This window comes from Schistocerca nitens, chromosome 6 (genome assembly GCF_023898315.1).
Source record: "Schistocerca nitens isolate TAMUIC-IGC-003100 chromosome 6, iqSchNite1.1, whole genome shotgun sequence".
NCBI lineage: Eukaryota > Metazoa > Arthropoda > Insecta > Orthoptera > Acrididae > Schistocerca > Schistocerca nitens.
Window position 1 is genome coordinate 452,220,418 of NC_064619.1, and position 19,813 is coordinate 452,240,230.

The following is a 19,813-nucleotide window of genomic DNA, read 5'->3' on the forward strand; positions in this document are numbered from 1 at the left end:
GTCTCACGCGGTCTGCACGTCCAGCACGAACGCTGGTCCAACTGAGGCGCCAGGTGGAAATGGCATGGCAAGCCGTTCCACAGGACTACATCCAGCATCTCTACGATCGTCTCCATGGGAGAATAGCAGCCTGCATTGCTGCGAAAGGTGGATATACACTGTACTAGTGCCGACATTGTGCATGCTCTGTTGCCTGTGTCTATGTGCCTGTGGTTCTGTCAGTGTGATCATGTGATGTATCTGACCCCAGGAATGTGTCAATAAAGTTTCCCCTTCCTGGGACAATGAATTCACGGTGTTCTTATTTCAATTTCCAGGAGTGTATATCGAACCGTTCATTAAAAAGCATAAAGTTTGTGAAGTCTGCTTAAATTTCAGCCAACCCGAGTGCTTCGTCTGCCTTCTTTATTTGTACGAAAATGTCAAGAACATAATACAAGAACAGGTGAAGGGACTTGGAAAACCTTCAGAAGACTATTTCCTTGCTCTGTCTAGTAATAGCAATTGGATTCTTATTCTCTTGAAACGGATTATAATTTTGAAATCAACATCAAGTATAAATTAAAATGAACAGTTTCTGGAGACTTTCAGTGACATTAAATTACAGAAACATAAATATTTCTTATGTATAAGTTTCAGGTTAAACTTAAAAGCAGGATTCCCAGTGCTTCCAAGATGCTACTACAGGCGGATTTAAAATGAATGTACGCAACGAAAAATAATAAACGCTAAAATGATGATTTGGCCCTGTCTGACAACCCCCTGAAGCAGATCTTAGGATCTCTTAATTCTATAAACTACAATCTAAACAAATGAATGATGAAGGCAACTAATACTACTAAATGATAAACGTTGTTTCTTATTATACATTTATTGTAGAATAAAGAAATTACCCTTTATTACAAATGTCTATATTTCCTAAGTACAATTATTAATCAATTGCCCATCTCTGCCCCCTTTTATGGCCACGCGATCTAACATAAATGCCGCCCGTTGTGACCGAGTGGTTCTAGGCGCTTCAGTCTGGAACTGCGCGACCGCTACGATCGCAAGTTCGAAACCTGCTTCGGGCATTTATTTGTATGATGTTCTTAGGTTAGTTAGGTTTAAGTAGTTCAAAGTTTTAGGGGACTGATGACCTCTGATGTTAAGTCCCATAGTGCTCGGAGCCATTTGAACCATTTTTTTTCTAACATAAATAACGCGAAATGACTAACATTATCAACATACCAAACACTTGATGACGCTACTTTCAAAGATGATCTATGGTGCTGTGGAACCCCAGTGGAAATAAACTAACGTGATCACAGCTCTTGGGCTTTATATCCCTAATAAGCTGAAGCAATTTGCGATATCACCATATGTACTGCGCCGGTGCGTCAAAGTGATGGTTCTCGTACTCGTCTGCGATCATGGAAGAACTCCAGCCAAAAAATAAACTCTTCCAAGCACTAGGACGGCGTAAGGCGTTCCTCTGACTAATATACTCCAATACTGTCTTCTCGTCTCCGTGTTCTACAGACGAGAAACGCGAACTCCCAGCCACAAAGACGGAGTTCAGATAACGTCTCAACGTAAGTATAGGCAGAAAAAGTGCTCTCAATTACTGAACACTGCATACTGAACGCCGACTTCCAGTCCGGAGGTGAAGTCCAGAATCGTATAGGTTCGCAAAAGTACAGTGCCTAACTGTTCTAACTATAAACTTTCCTGAGAACAAAGACAGCAAGTCCGTCTATACCAACAAAGCTGATTCTGAGCAACCGTCACACACAGGCGCTCACAACAGAAGACCTCGTCTGTCCACTGCTGGCTCCTCAGCAAGACTCGGCTCCCCACCATCGTAATTCCGAAAACGAATTATATTCTCCCTCTCTACAGATTCTTTCGAATGCCGACCAACCATATTTTAGTCTTTTGTCGTCCAGCGTGGAAAGTTTGCGAGGAAAAACCTATACTCGTATAATGGTACGCTTCTGAGTAAAAATCCTTGGAAATAACCCAGCCTGCGTGGTTTCTGAGGTGCCGCTTCTTCGTTTCTCTCACCTGTGTCCAAGCTTTGCAGAGTTCCCTGTTATCCTTCCGGTCCTGCTGCAATAGCGGCCGGCCGTCACCCTACTGTGCTCCAGAGCTCAGGTGCCACGATGTCCGTCTAGCTAAGGACCAACACCTGTGCGGGCCTTCCACCCAGAGCTTGAGTTCTGCCTGCCGTTTCATCTCCACTGGCGTTCCAACCTCTACTAGTACAGGCAATCATTCATTACGCCGTCCAGTTAATAAAAACACTCCGTCACCTTTCATGCAATAAGCGTTAACAGTTATTTACAAGGCATATGTGACAATGTCAGTCTCCTTTAAATATTCGTATATACGATGTACAACCTATTAAATGATACCTAATTGATATTGTAGTTCATGGCAAAGTATGTGGATGAGTGCTTGTAAGGTGCGAAATTATAGCCACCTTACATGCTATCAGATGATGCAGAAACGACTTTATTACCTGTCTCGTTCATATGTTTGTTCAAAAAGATCTTTTCTTCTTGCACTTGTATAAAAAATACATACAGAAGCAAACCTCTCAACAGTGAGAGAAGCCAAAGAAATTAAATAAAATTTTATTTATCAGAAAACTATACAATACTTTAATATTGCATAACAAATGTACTCAATGTGCAAAAGCCTTCATCAACCCTTTTGATATGATTTAATTGAAACGTGAACCATATAAAAGCTTTAGGGCTATGAAACCATTTGGATGGCATTCAGTTACTTCTATATTGTAACAAGTATCACATTTTTTTAAAAGTGGATTGTGGGTCAAAAAAGTTGAAGATCAACTGTTCTTAGGTATCTGCAAAAATATGTACATGACATTACAGTTGTGTGATACCCCCAACGAAATTATTTGTTGGCTGCAAAAATATTTGGAAAAATTAAAAGCGAATTTATTGAACACAAACTGTGGACAAGAAAGATGTACAAAATTTCTTGAAAACTTTCTTGCTTCAAGTAAATAAAGAAACGTCCTTCTTCTTTCAATAGCATAATGACATCCTGGATGTATTTATTCCTGAAACAAGAAGTTAAGATGTTAGAAGTTTATGGTAACGGAAATAGAATGTTACGGAAATGTATCTGGAACTTACAATGGTTTGCAGTGCACCATAAGCAGGCCATTCACATTTTCCGCGTGTATTCCACTACGTCTGTTGGCAATAACAAGTCCAGCTCTACTAAATACCATCTCGCTAGAGGCACTAGACGCAGGTGCACATAGAACTTCTCGTGCAACTTGCATATCTCTGGGGTAAGTTGATGCTCTTGATTTCCTCGACTCCAAAAGCAACTGTGCATCGGCTGGTTTTCCCATCGACAGATACATGGAAACTTTGGCATCGACAGATACACGGAAACTTTGCCATCGAGAGATACGAGGGGGGACCCAAAAATAACCGGAATTTCTTTCTAGAAAGCATATACTTTATTGTTTTCAAATACAACTTTAATCTCCTTCGAAGTACTCTCCATTGGCATTAATACACTTGTCCAAACGTTCATTCCAGTGTTCGAAGCACCTTTTAAATTCATCCTCTTTGGTACCTGCTAGCACTTTCATGACATTGCGTTTTACGTCTTCCAAATCCGCAAAACGCCTCCCTCTCAAGTCCCTTCTCATCCTCGGGAATAGGAAGAAGTCCGAGGGTGCTAAATCCGGCGCGTGGGTCAAGGTAGTCGTCTTCGTTGATGCCAAAAACTGACGAATGCTGAGAGCCGTGTGCACGGGAGCGTTGTCGTGATGCAGGAACCACACGCTAGACTCCCACAAAGCCGGACGTTTTCGCGTCAAACTTCTGTGAAGCTTTTTCATAACCAACAAATAGAATTTTTGGTTTACTGTCTGGTTTTCAGGGACAAATTCAGAGTGTATGATCCCTTTGATGTAAAAAAACAGATCAACATCGCTTTCACATTGGATTTCACTTGTCGAGCTTTTTTTGGTCGAGGTGAGCCAGGTGACTTCCATTGTGATGACTGTTGTTTACTTTCTGGATCGTACCCATAGCACCATGACTCAGTACCTGTAATGATTTTGTTGAAAAAATGTGGACCATCTTTGAACGTGTCCTTCATTTCTAGACAGGCTTGAACGCGACGATCCCTTTGATCTCCGGTAAGAAACTTTGGCACGAATTTTGCTGCCACTCTTCACATCGCAAAATCGAGGGTCAAGATGCGCTGAATTGAGCTCCAGGACAACCCGAACAAGTTCTCGAGTTGGTCGATTGTCCTGCGTCGATCTGATGAAATCACAGATTTTGTCGATGTTGTCTTTGCTTCGAGCAGTTGAAGGTCGACCAGAACGGGGCTGATCTTCAACCACCATTTCTCCCTTGTGAAACCGAGAAAACCATTCGTACACTTGCGTTTTACTAACAGCATGGTCTTTGTAGGCTGTCTGAATCATCGCAACAGTTTCTGGTGCGCTCTTGCCGAGCAAGAAACAAAACTTCACTGCCGCACGTTGTTCGTAAGAACTAGCCATTTCCTCGTGTCACCTCTGCACTGTACGCACACTGAAAGAACTGCCAAAGAAGCCACACTGTTGGGTGACGCCGCGTGACAGAATGACTCAGCAGAGGTCCTACTATAACCCTCTGGCGGCGCAACCTGCTACTACAAGTACACGATGTGCAGCATTACGATTCCGGTTACTTTTGAGTCCCCCTTCGTAAATGGAAACTTTGTCAACAGTTTCCTCCTGCTCTCCCCACGATGCAAGGACACAGGACACAGGAGACACACCATCCTCTTTAAATGCGATCTTTTATCCAGGTCTGGGTTTTTAAAATATATCGCCAAAATTTTCAATTTTGTTTGGTTATGCATGCATGCTTTTACATGTATGGGAGCGTTTACTTTACTGTCCGCCGTACTCTCACAAGGGAAACTCCCCTTCGCATCACCCTCCCCCACCACCCCCCACTCACTCAGATTCAGTGGTAAGAGGGCCCAGTGGACAACCCGTCAAAAACTGAACATGGATCAAGCATGAAAACAGGCAGGAGGAGGACTGAAAAAAAAGCAAAATAGAAACAGTGGCGTCTTGTTTAAGTGATTACGGTATTGGACCACCACGCGGGCGAATCGTCTTGAAACCTTCCCCGTGTCAACTTCTTTTTTCGCTGTTTGCTTTATTCAAATTTCTGTCTGTGTTGGGGTGCAACGACCGTTTGCAACAGCGAGGTGTAAGGTAGGGATCTATAAGGACAGTTGATTTACACATTATGCAAATATTAGCAGCCGAAACAAAGTGGCTTTCGAATGGGAACCGCAAACGTTTAATGATACGGCGACAAGTCAACCGAATCCTCCACCAGAAAACAGTCTGGTGTGTCATACACGACATTAGTGACAGCACTTGTGTCATACGATTGGAATCTCTTACCGATGCACCTAATTTGTACCACTGGTAAATGAGTGAGATGTGCCTTCCTGTCCGATATAGATGTTCGTATGAATGTGAATGTGTTCACTCCCAAGGAAATGGTGAAAACATAGTAGTCTATCACATAAGCTGCAACAAATGAATGCAACAGTTTCACAATCACACAGTTTCTCTGTGCTCTGTCAAAACATATGTTTTTAACGTTTTCGAAGTTGCGTTTCGTTTTGGAAGTTGTAACGTATTACCATCTTTATGATGTTGCTCATCGAACCATATACGTTATCTCACATTTATAGCTGCTTCTCTCACACAATTAATGATAAAAATTCAGAAATTCAGGGTAGCCACCAGCCCAAGCCCTTCCTAACCATTTAGAAAAAAAACGGAGCTTTAATAACTTAATTGCAAATACGCAAATTTCTTTAAGCAGCCAGATAAATAGCACTTCATGTCGTGCATGAAGCAACTTCATTAATTCAGCATTGTAAATCGGGATAAGGGGGTAAGATCGACACCAAAGAATTTATCTTTCACGTAGATTTTTTATTGTAACTAAATATTTGGTTGCACATCCTAACTACACATAACTGGTGCCTGACTCGAAATATTTAAGTAAGAATTATGTGAGAATGAAACAGAACACAATCTAACTACAACACGAAGAAACACAGAAGATGGGGCTGGGAGACAATTATACTATCATATCCTTTGCATTAATACCATAAAAATATCTAAGTGAGATTTGCATTACGATTCTACGCATGCACTATTCTGGCCAGAGGTTTAACCAATACACAAGGCTGTGCGATAATTATTTAATATACTAACTGCGTCTGCTGCTTGCAAACGGCCGAACTAGAGCACGTGGTGCATTCTGACTCAAACTGTTGTGCCGCTTTGTAGAAAGTGCACGAAAGAAAAGACATTCTTGCAGAAATTGTAGCCCATTAAACAAGCAAACTGTTAAATTAAAGCCTATTGCGGTGCCGTGGTGAACCAGAAGGGTCATTGATTACCAAACACGTAGCACAAAATCGACACACAAAGACAAAAGCAATTTCCACAAAATATAAGATTAAAAATCATTTAAAAAAATAACTCGCTTCACACGCTTCAGATAAGCTAAAGTTCTTATGTATTTCACCAGTTAAACATAACGAAGTCCTAACTCAACCTGATCCCTATCACCTGAAACCCCCCTTAAGAGCTACGATCCGTACTCACCAAGCGTTCACCTAAGAGTCCTCTTTCTCTCACGAGATTACCTAGCGCCCCGTGCAGCGGAAGCTACCAGAGGGGTAGCCCTCCGTCATCAACCTCACACACAAAAACAGCCTTCGACTAAGGTGGGTAAACCTCTCTGTTCAGGTATTGGAAACCTAAGTTGGTCGTCCTGTGCTCTCCTTTGAACGAGAAACAACAACAGCGATTCCCACAAAACAAAACCGAAACCCACTTTAAAACACACATATAATAATCAATAGGCCTTATCTGAGCGCTCAGTCTTTCTGGAAGAGTTCATGAATTGAGCTAAAATCAGGTAGTAAAATGAATAGGTTGTACCGAATTCGACAAGCGTCTTATGAAACGACTTCACAGAGACGTTTCAAAGTCTTGAATCCTGAATTCCTTTCTTGTAACATACTTCACACCCGTTTATTTGTTGTTTTCATTTCTACGAGACGTCTATGTGGTATCACGCCTCACTATTCATCACATTTACTTGGGACGTAACGAATTCTTACCACATGACTCATATTCTATAACCAATGTATAGTATGACACCTGCCAAGACTACAGAAAGAGAACAAACATTTCAATGACAGACAAACAGTACATTATGTGATGAAAAGATAAATAAATGGTACGAAGGCAGCTTTCATCATGGCTCGTCTGTTTGGCAGTCCAACACCATGACAACACACCCACGACCCCGTTGATATTTTAGGATGCTTTTTATTGAACTTAGTGTTCATAGACCGTTCACTGTTTTTATTTTGCTTTTTTTTTTTCACAGTTCAGCACAACTTTGACGGGCTATCCACTGAACCATATTACCGCCAAGTCTGAGGAGAGTGTGATGGGCACTTTCTCTTGTCAGCAATGTGTACCTGTAGCTGGTGCACCATGGCGCTAGCCACTGTCAGCGCCCACTGCGTTGTAGCCTCTTAAAATACTTTGAGAAACTGAATTAATTTTTCATCTACGTGGTAACGCCAGATCTGAAACAAGTTGTATTTTCCGAAGTCACGTAAAACTTATTCATGTTGTGTAAACGTGGATTTTAGCATGTATTCCAGCAGGTATCAATGTGCTGTTTTACGACAAGCGACAACGGCGAGTCTTTTTTGTGTGGCTACTACTTTTTAAATAAATTACGACATTTTTCGTTGCTTCCAATGATGCGTAAACATCAGGAATATACTCCTGCAACCATTTATTCACAAGGGTGTGGAGCACAACAGTGTTAACATCTAAATCTACGTATTTACTCTACTATTCACAATAAATGCCTGGCAGAGGGTTCAATGAACCACCTTCAAGCAGTCTCTCTACCGTCCCGCCCTCGAACGTCACCCAGGAAAAACGAACTCTTAAATTTTTCTGTGCGAGGCCTGATTTCTCTTATTTTATCGTATGATAATTTCTCCCTCTGTAGGTGGGTGCCAACAGAATGTTTTCGCAATCGGAGGGGAAAACTGGTGATTGAAATTTCATGAGAAGATCCCGTCGCAACGAAAAACACGTTTGTTGTAATGATTGCCAATTCAATTCACGTATCATGTCCATGACACTATCTCCCATATATTGCTATAATACAAAACGAGCTGCTCTTCTTTGTACTTTTTTGCTTCAGTCTGGAACCGCACGACCGCTACGGTCGCAGGTTAGAATCCTGCTTCGGGCATGGATGTGTGTGGTGTCCTTAGGGTAGCTAGGTTTAAGTAGTTCTAAGTTCTAGGGGACTGATGACCTCAGATGTTAGGTCACATAGTGCTCAGAGCCATTTCAACCATTTTTGTACTTTTTCGATGTCATCCGTCAGTCCCACCTCATGCAGATCCCACACCGCACAGCAATACTCCAGAATAGGGCGGACAAGCGCGGTGTAAACATTCTCTTTAGTAGACCTGTTAAACCTTCTAAGTGTTCTGCCAATGAATTGCAGTCTTTGGTTTGCTCTACCAGCAATATTAGCTATGTGATGGTTCCAATTTAGGTTATTTGTAATTGTAATCCCTAAGTATTTAGTTGAATTTACAGCCTTTAGATTTGTGTGAGTTACTGCGTAATCGAAATTTAGTTGATTTCTTTTAGTACTCGTGTCAGTAACTTCACATTTCTTTTTCTTATTCAGGGTCAATTGCCACTTTTCGCACCATACAGGTATCTTATCTAAATCATTTTGCAAGTCGTTTTGATCATCTGATGACTTTACGAGACGGCAAACAATCTAAGATGGTACTTAGATTGTGTCTTATGTCGTCAATATAGATCAGGAACAATAGAGGGCCTATAACACTTTCTTGTGGAACGCCGGATATTACTTCTGTTTTACTCGATGACTTTCCGTCTATTACTACGAACTGTGACCATTCTGACAGGAAATCGCGAAATTTGTGAACCCTTGATGCCTCAGAACATGTCCTACCAAACGGTCCCTTCTTCTTGTCAAGTTGTGCCACAAACTCCTCTTCTCCCCAATTCTATCCAATACCTACTCATTAGTTATGTGATCTACCCATCTAATCTTCAGCATTCTTCTGTAGCACCACATTTCAAAAGCTTCTATTCTCTTCTTGTCCAAACTATTTATCGTCCATGTTTCACTTCCATACATGGCTACACTCCATACAAATACTTTCAGAAACGACTACCTGACGCTTAAATCTATACTCGATGTTAACAAATTTCTCTTCTTCAGAAACGCTTTCCTTGCCATTGACAGTCTACATTTTATATCCTCTGTACTTCGACCATCATCAGTTATTTTGCTCCCCAAATAGCAAAACTCCTTTACTAATCTAATTCCCTCAGCATCACCTGACTTGATTCGACTACATTTCATTATCTTCGTTTTGCTTTTGTTGATGTTCATCTTATATCCTCCTTTCAAGACACTGTCCATTCCGTTCAAATGCTCTTCCAAGTCCTTTGCTGTCTCTGACAGAATTATAATGTCATCGGCGAACCTCGAATTTTTTATTTCTTCTCCATGGATTACCTACTCCGAATTTTTGTGCTAACAGACAGGCTCCGCCCCAACTACTGTGACAGTAATACTTCTGGCCCTGGTGATCATCTTCACTCAGGCTGACCAAAAGTGAAAAACTCTAACGTTCACTCTGGCTGTCCAGAAAAATCTCCCATCCCAGGAGGACACACAAACAGCTACCAATCATACTCTTTGGTACTGCCACTCCTATCCCCTCCAAACTTTCCTCCTAAGGCGGGTCGTCCCGCCAAATTCGGAGTGCGTTCTTTTCCGTAAGAACACGTCATATCAGTCCACCAATCAGATGGCGTTTTTTGGCGTATGCGCGGGACATTGGACGGCAGTGCTGTACGTGGGAGCCGTACTGTAAACCATCTGTGGACACAGACATTAAAATTCTCCGAATCGATGCAGACAATGCAGCCGTCCTGCAGCATCTGGTAGGCGAGTGGCGGGCCTCACAGCACTAAAACGATTTGTGAGGCGCTGGCCCTGACATGCCTATGTCTCGGACACCCTGCTCGCCTTGCTACAAAAGGTGAAAACGTCCCCTGTGGTGTGATCAGCAGGCAGTACTCTACACAAACAGCTGCCAATCATACTCGCCCAGTTTCTATCTTAAGAAAATTTAAGCACGCATTCCAGATTTCACTACTCCAATGACTATCATTGGCTGTCAACACTAGGAAATCGAACGAGAAAAAGTTGAATCAATAGAAGTCGTATATGGAGTAAATTTTATGATGAAGATTTTTCATAGATACTACACTGCTCAACAGAAGTTTGGAACACTATAGTAAAATGTAGTCTGTGGTACTAAAGGTATCATTTGATCTGGGCACTTCGTGCATTATCCAGACAGAACCCATGTACTGGATGGTGTTTAATACTGGAAGGCTTTGTGGCCATTTGCCAGTCATGTAAACATACCGCTGCTGCAGCGGCACACCGCGAGCACTCGTCCAGTATCAACAACAGCTTCATTCAGTTTGTGTTCAGCTCTGGAGTAAGATGCCACTAGACGCATACAACACGTTGACAGAGCCAGTATAATGACTACTTTCAGCACGTCATGCACAACGAGACGTTGTCGATCGGTTACATGTTATTGAAAGCAGTGTGTCTAAGGCGCGGAGAAAGTACAGAGAGACGACAAATGTGAGTGATAGACCTGGCAGTGGTTGTCCTCGTATGACAACGCCAATGCAGTATCGTTTCCTCCAACTGGTGGCGCGCAGGAGCCCAACATCAACTGCCAGAAGTATTGGACATGACTTCTCCCAAGCAATGGAGATTCGCATCTCAGACCAAACAGTGTACAGAAGATTGCATCAGGGTGATCTCCATTCCAGAAAACCAACGAGAAGTTTTGCACTGAACCAACGAAACCAATGCAATCAAAGGACCTGGCTTCTTGCACATCGACAATGGACCATTGCAGAATGGAGTGATGTCATACTTGCTGACGAGACCAGGATTGGTTTGCGGCTGGACTCTAGATATGTTAGGGTTGGAGAAGTGCTAGACGACACTAGGAACGCCAATACGTTCAGGAAGACCTTCCGTTTGCGGGTGAAAATGTAACGCTCTAGACGGCAACAATGATGGGAGGGCGGACCCCTCTAATTCCTACTAAAGCAATTTGACTGGTTCCTGACACCTCCAAGACGTCCTGCAAACGATTTTAAGGCCCTACAGACGGGAAGTCGGTGAGAACTTCATTCTACTCGATGCCAATGTAAGGTCTCAGTATCTTCAAAGATGCAACATCAACCAGCACAGCCACAGACATGAATGTAACTGAGCATGCACGGGACCTGTTGAAGGTGGCCATTGCACAGCGACCTAATGGACCTGACAATCTTCAGGACCTCATTGAAGGTACCACTGAGGAGCGGCCCTTCATACCCCAAGATAAACTTGTTGGTCTCATCCAGAGCATGCCTCGCAGATTGAAAGAACGCCTTTGTGTGTGGAGAGGACATGCTCACTACTAAAGACTGATGATCATTGTCATTAGACAAAGATTTTTCACAGTTTTTGTTTTCAAGATGTTCACTTAGGAGAGGGCCTGCTATTTTTTGAATAATGTTTTTTTAACTAACCAAACTCGTTCTTGTTTTCAGAAGGAATTACATTCCTTTTGTTAACAAGGTATTGTACAAAGCTCAGTGGATGTAACTTAAGAAGTTATTGTAGTAAACTCTGTGGTATTCCAAACTTTTGTTGAGGTGTGTATATGTCAGAACAAAGGTGTATTAATTACTGCAACAGATGCAACTAATATTGGACTTCAGGATCTGTAATCTTTGCTATCCCTAAAGCATCATGTGTATTGTCATCTGGACACTATATGACTGTGAAGGCTATAAATGTGTTAAATATCTTTTACATAGCAACAAATGAACTGTTAAGTCTCTCTGACATTGCAAATGTATGAACTACTAAAGCTTTCTCTCCAACACCTGAGCTGTTAAGTCTCTTGATGTATGTGTATGAGAGAAAAAAATATATTACAACTTGTAAAAGAAAATATTATTCATTATTATATATGTTTTTATACAACTTAGACACACTGATAACACACATTTGGTACTTCGTGAAATCTTGGGGGTAAATCAATATCATTAAAAAAAACATTATCAGTCTCTTTTTTCTGCATCAACACTATTCATGACTCTGCAGTACTTTTCAAATAATTGTTATTATATGATTTAAATTCAGCATGTACTTCTTGTAATGCTATTGGAGCAATAACAGACTTAGGAACACTCTACTTGTACAGAATTTCTGTTTGTAAGAGTAATACTAGCAGATTCAGGTGTAGCACACATATATTCACCTATACACACATTTAACTCCTTATCCTAGTCACGAACTTCGTGCTCCAATGGATACTTCACAATATCATCGAAGAGTAATTTAACATTCCTTCGTCATAGACTGAGTCTCTCCATGGCAATCCATACTGCATTGTACAGATATGTTAACTTCGTCATATCACCTCCAAACATGTACATGATTGATACACTGTTGATGCCAAAGATATTGATGTCTTGAGGGAATGGATTGTTCACAGTTGTCATGCAACCCTCAATGTACACTCCTGGAAATTGAAATAAGAACACCGTGAATTCATTGTCCCAGGAAGGGGAAACATTATTGACACATTCCTGGGGTCAGATACATCACATGATCACACTGACAGAACCACAGGCACATAGACACAGGCAACAGAGCATGCACAATGTCGGCACTAGTACAGTGTATATCCACCTTTCGCAGCAATGCAGGCTGCTATTCTCCCATGGAGACGATCGTAGAGATGCTGGATGTAGTCCTGTGGAACGGCTTGCCATGCCATTTCCACCTGGCGCCTCAGTTGGACCAGCGTTCGTGCTGGACGTGCAGACCGCGTGAGACGACGCTTCATCCAGTCCCAAACATGCTCAATGGGGGACAGATCCGGAGATCTTGCTGGCCAGGGTAGTTGACTTACACCTTCTAGAGCACGTTGGGTGGCACGGGATACATGCGGACGTGCATTGTCCTGTTGGAACAGCAAGTTCCCTTGCCGGTCTAGGAATGGTAGAACGATGGGTTCGATGACGGTTTGGATGTACCGTGCACTATTCAGTGTCCCCTCGACGATCACCAGTGGTGTATGGCCAGTGTAGGAGATCGCTCCCCACACCATGATGCCAGGTGTTGGCCCTGTGTGCCTCGGTCGTATGCAGTCCTGATTGTGGCGCTCACCTGCACGGCGCCAAACACGCATACGACCATCATTGGCACCAAGGCAGAAGCGACTCTCATCGCTGAAGACGACACGTCTCCATTCGTCCCTCCATTCACGCCTGTCGCGACACCACTGGAGGCGGGCTGCACGATGCTGGGGCGTGAGCGGAAGACGGCCTAACGGTGTGCGGGACCGTAGCCCAGCTTCATGGAGACCGTTGCGAATGGTCCTCGCCGATACCCCAGGAGCAACAGTGTCCCTAATTTGCTGGGAAGTGGCGGTGCGGTCCCCTACGGCACTGCGTAGGATCCTACGGTCTTGGCGTGCATCCGTGCGTCGCTGCGGTCCGGTCCCAGGTCGACGGGCACGTGCACCTTCCGCCGACCACTGGCGACAACATCGATGTACTGTGGGGACCTCACGCCCCACGTGTTGAGCAATTCGGCGGTACGTCCACCCGGCCTCCCGCATGCCCACTATACGCCCTCGCTCAAAGTCCGTCAACTGCACATACGGTTCACGTCCACGCTGTCGCGGCATGCTACCAGTGTTAAAGACTGCGATGGAGCTCCGTATGCCACGGCAAACTGGCTGACACTGACGGCGGCGGTGCACAAATGCTGCGCAGCTAGCGCCATTCGACGGCCAACACCGCGGTTCCTGGTGTGTCCGCTGTGCCGTGCGTGTGATCATTGCTTGTACAGCCCTCTCGCAGTGTCCGGAGCAAGTATGGTGGGTCTGACACACCGGTGTCAATGTGTTCTTTTTTCCATTTCCAGGAGTGTATTTCAAATTGCTGCACAGTTGATCCAATTCCACATCACTGAACTGCAGCTTTGTGCCTCGATGGACATTCTCAGTTTCCACTATAACTTTCAAGTAGTTGTCAGGTGCTAAACCAACATTAACACACTTCGATCCATTGGCAGTCAGTCAGTTAGTAGGGTTTCACAAGAGCACTCTGTAATGACTATCTGATGTTCAACGAGTGGTGTGGAAATGGGATCTAATGGAAAGTCAAAGACTGGAAACAATTCTGTGTCCTACTCTCATACAGAAGACGCTACATCAGGGAGTTTGTCTGCATGCTAACTTAGTGGTGCCAGTGATGGATATAGTGGAAACTCTAAATCTGAGAACAGTTCTCCACATTGACTTGATCTCCACTCCAGCATGTTGGGAGCTGCATCAGATAACTTGTCTGCTTGCTGACTTCATTTCTGCTGCTCAAATATAAGTAATTTCCACTCTGGCATGGTGGGAGCTGCATCAGGGAGCGTGTCCGCATGCTGGCTTGGTATCTGCCACTGCTCAAATGTATCAGGCATTGCATCATCAACATCGCAGAGCTGTTGAGCTGAGGGAGAAATAAAAGAAAACGGAAACACACACACACACACACACACACACACACACACACACACACACAAAATGAGTAAAAACGTTGAGAGAGATGAATGGTTTAATGCATGCAATAGAGTGCGCGAGTCAGTTTCCTCTGCCTGAAGATTGTAGATCTCTGACGACAGTTCATGATAATGATGATCAGTCTTTCACTATGGAGTTTAAAACACAAATGGTTGGTTTACTTGATGGTTAGTAAGTCCACACTGAGTGTGAGTGGTGGGATGGCAGGTAGACGATCGCAGCGCCACAGAAATTGGAAGAACTATTTTTGATTGTGTTCATATCCCCATGTCAGCCATCTTGGACTCTCACATGATCGAAGATATCATGGATTCTAAACTTCGAACGATGCAGGTTAGTAGATGCAAGTTGGCGTCATGGAAAATTCTGGCTCCCCTGCTCCGTGGTTAACTGTGTTGGAAGTCAGACGAGAATACCACATTAGAAATTCATAGCAGAGACTTTGTACTTGACAGGCAGTAACCCTCGACGCTACAGGTGAGTAGTGGATAGACATCTGCTAGAGATCTTAGATGTCCTATGTACAAAGTAAAACACTTATAATTTATGTGAGAAATCACTTAAAAAAGCAGTGCTAGCCCAGAAATTAGATGATATTCTGTTTATTGAAAAGATGGATAGAGTTTAACATTCTGTCTGCATCAATATCATATTACCAAATTCTCATTACACCTGGGCATATATTTCAGTGTGAATTAATCATGGGAACTACTGTTTGAATCTAACACCAGAAATTCTACTATAGTACTATACCGACTGAGCTGAAGTGATCCACTTGACTGTATGAATTTTTCGTACAAACATCCTTACAATTCATCAGAAATGAGAGGTGTGAAATGCAGTATCTGTTGCTGTTGTGTATTGTGTGTGGTGGTAAGGTTTTTGATGCTGCCTAGCTCCAGGACATTCTTAGTGTGTAGTAAGCCTTCATACAAAACAGTGTGGAGAATATCATATATCACTGGTAGTCAGTACCTTTTTCGATTCAACTTGCATACGGGGCAACGGAAGAAGAAATATGTACCTGTGATGGGAAATTTTAAGCATGTGGTGCACCTGAGGTACTTGTACTCTGCAGGATTGATCACTAGGGGGAGACTCTCTGTGGTGGGCATGTCTTAAATATTCTTCGATATGTAGTCAAGTATTTGTTAGATACAAAGTTGGCGTTCTTGACTTCTGCTTGGTATTAAATATATGGTGTACTTCAGTCTAGTGATTGTTTTTTGTGTTGAAATGTCGTAAACAAGAAGGAAACAAACCACCATCGGGAGTATGAATGTGCATCTCTTGATTTCCTCGACATGCATGTTGAGAGAGAGAGAGAGAGAGAGAGAGAGAGAGAGAGAGAGAGAGAGATAATTGGTTTGTCACTTTCTGCACATGTACATGAGGCAATGGGAGAATGAAAATGTACCTCTCTCAAGTAACTTTAAGCATTCAGTTGCGGGGAACCTGTGCGACTTACACTCTTCAATCTGGATCTCTATGGAGAGACTCAAAACTACTCTTTGATTATGTTGTCAAGTGTTTGTTGGAACCCGAAGTGAGCGTTCTTGACTTCTGGATGGTATTAAATACATGGTGTGCTGTGATCTAGTGACTGTTTTTCTTGTTAAAATGTGGTCAGGTCTAACACTAGTGACTGTTTTTCGTGTTGAAATGTTGAGAATAACAAGGGGACAGACTATAACTCTCATAAGACGACGCTGTTTCATCACGTACGTTTACTATCGCTGATGATCATTTTATAGGGGATGATGTGAGCATACCTTAGTTTACGAACTGTAATCGGATATGAATTCAGTAAACAGTTGCTTTTAGACGTGTTCTGGAACCTTTAAATGGGCTGTGTCAGATAGAATCAGTGTTGTATTGGGTGCCCAGGCTAGTAATTTCACTGTCTTTAACTTTGCGACTTTAGTATGTGGAACTTGCTGGCTGGATGTTGGATGGCGTTAAATCACCATCAGCGTTTTCTCAATGTGCGTGTTCTGCAGCCATGCCTTTTATGGATATGTTCCGTTATCAAGAAAGACGAAAAAATTACCTGTCAGCTCAAAAATTGCACTGTTCGTCAGAAATGTGTATCAAACATTCAGCTTCCAAGTTGTGTTGGTTTCAGGTCTACAGTAGAAAAGAGAATACCTTAACGTGATTCAATGGACAGTATTGCTATATGTCAAAACTAAAACCCAAAGACTCCTCAGTGACGTTATCAGTGATACACAGTGCGCCAGAACCAGCCCAGCATACCTACTAACACCGATGTCGACGTACCTGCAACTTGGTGGAACCGGACCAGCAAATCGTCAGCGAGTGGCTTGACCTGGATACAACTTACCTGCACAACCTCGTGGATCCACTCACTAACCGAATCCAGGTGGTTATTAAATGATGCTTGGACTGGTTTCTCTGGGTGTGACTATTTTTTTTTTTGTCCTGTCAGCATATTTCCTTCTTTTTATGATGATATTATCTTTACTTTTAAACTGATCAAAACTAAGGATCAGGTCACAATAGAAAAAGGGATTTAAAAGTCGAGAATGTAGTTCTGTGTTGACATAGCGAAGCTTTATTCAGCATAGCCATAAAACTGTAGATGAGTGGCCATATACACCAAACACATATATGCAAGTTCCAGCACTCCTTGAATCCTTGCGTTACCGTATGAAAACAAAGCTCAACCTCTTCAGGCGTTGGTGTCTGGCTACAACTTCATCCCAATAGTATTACAGAACACTCTGATACTCGCCTCAGGTTTCTCTAAGTGAATACTAGCGCTGAATTTGATTCAGTTTAATGGCTGCTTTAATGAAATCCTCAACGGTATAATCTGGAAAAGATCGAATCCAAATTAGGGCAATATATACTGTACTACTAATTTTAAGATATGTAACCAGCAGAATGGTGCCTGCTCGAAAAAATATAAAGCACTTGAGTCATTCCTACATACTCGGCGACATCTCCACAACGAAACACTGTCACTTGGAACCAGAAACCACTCTATCTCTTGAGAGGGTTCTGTGCATACCTACCATTTCAATAACACATCCAATCCTGATTATGAACAATCATATAATCAAACACTTTCCACCAACAAGCTGAATAACCAGAGTACAGAAATCAAATACAACCCCTGAAGGGTTCAACCAGAAAGTTACTCCTAACGTAATTACTAAACTGCCAAACTGTCAAACTTACAATAGGTCTGAATCGTGTTGGAGATCGGATTTTAAAAAAGTATTAGGAGCACCTAGGCTAAAATCTTACTAAAATCATGTCTATCTGGTAAAGATGAAGCAATGCCCAAGTTTTTAAGTCCAGGACTTCATTGGATTTTTAATTTGAATTTTTAATATGATTTATAATGGTACTTTAGAAAACCAGTTGTTGATACTCTGACCATAGTTTCCCCATTCCAGATTTTTCGGTACTTTCAAAAGACTTTGTTTAACAGTTCCATGCAGCCATATAATGAGAAATGCTATTAATTTACTTTCAGTATTTTTTTGAAATTTCAAACTTAATTGTTGTTGATACTCTGACCATAGTTTTCCCATTCCAGATTTTTTGGTACTTCCAAAAGACTTTGTTTAACAGTTCCATGCAGCCATGTAATGAGAAATGCTATTAATTTGCTTTCAGTATTTTTTTGGAAGTTCAAACTTAATTTTTTTAATTACGGTACATAAATGTGATGGTAAAATATAAAAACTACATTTGCCACAATGTTAATGTGTAGAAGTACACAAATACCTCAACACCACCTCATGTAAAAATTTTATTTAGGTTGGTTAATATTAAGATAAGAAAGATGTCATTGAACTTAGGAAAACAAACTTACTCGAAAATGGATTTTAAAGTTTTCTTATAAAATGAATGCTAGTACAATGTGCATTATAGTTCACCAACACCACACGTTTCTTTGGAGTGCTTGATCCATTGTTGACTTCTAGATACGCAGATCTTCTTCTTGGTGAATATCCAAAGAGTTCTGGGACTACTGTCCTCTTCAGTCTTCAGTCTCAGTTCATAATGAACTGAGAAACAGCTTCTATAAGACCCGAAACAATCTTCTTTCTGGACACAAAAATTTCTTTGGAACATTTGTTCCAAATGACACTGTACAAACTTTCACTCGCATTTTGTGTCTTGCCATCAGTGCATCATACAGCAGTGCATCAGATGCAAGTTTCTGATAGACCTGTACTATCTTGACCATAGCATCCATTCTAAGAGGTGTGTGGATATTGTCTCTGTGAAGTCCTGCTACTTCACCTAGCGCAACACTCATTGTAAAAACACCATGACAATTCACCTCTTGGTAATTTTTTATATTGTCGTTTTTTGTCAGTGTTCATACAATGATACAATGTAGCACACAGTGCTGACTTCATGCAGTTCACATCTGGGACATTATTGACAACTGTTGCTCCATAATATTCGATCAAGTTTTTAATTGTAGATTAGTGGAATTCGCCGTGTTGCTTTTCCCCAGAAATTTTCCTTTTGCCCTGCATTCCTTCACTATGTTGCGAAGACCAGTGGTGAGATGTTTTACTATGTGGTTAACACACTCATGCTTCTCAGTTGTAGCATCTCCACAAATTCTTTGCATCTGCATGTGTATATGTTTTTTCGATTCTCTGTCTGAGATGATGACAGTAGACCTAAACCTGAGTTCTTCTGACCACCTCCACAGTCTCTCTGCTGCACACATCACCATTGCTGGAGAAGAACAAGAGAAATTCTTTTCACATGCAAATTTGTGCCCCTGATTTCAAAAAATAGCTTTGCATTGTCTTCCCAACTCCTTTTCTGCAACAGGACAGCCGTGACAGTACTTAGGCACTATTTCAAAACCTATGACAATGCCAGCTGGAATAACAACAACGCATCCTACTCCAACATTGTTTCTATGCTATCAGGTATGTCATATAGCATAACGGCTAACTGAAACACCAATTATTTTTCTGTT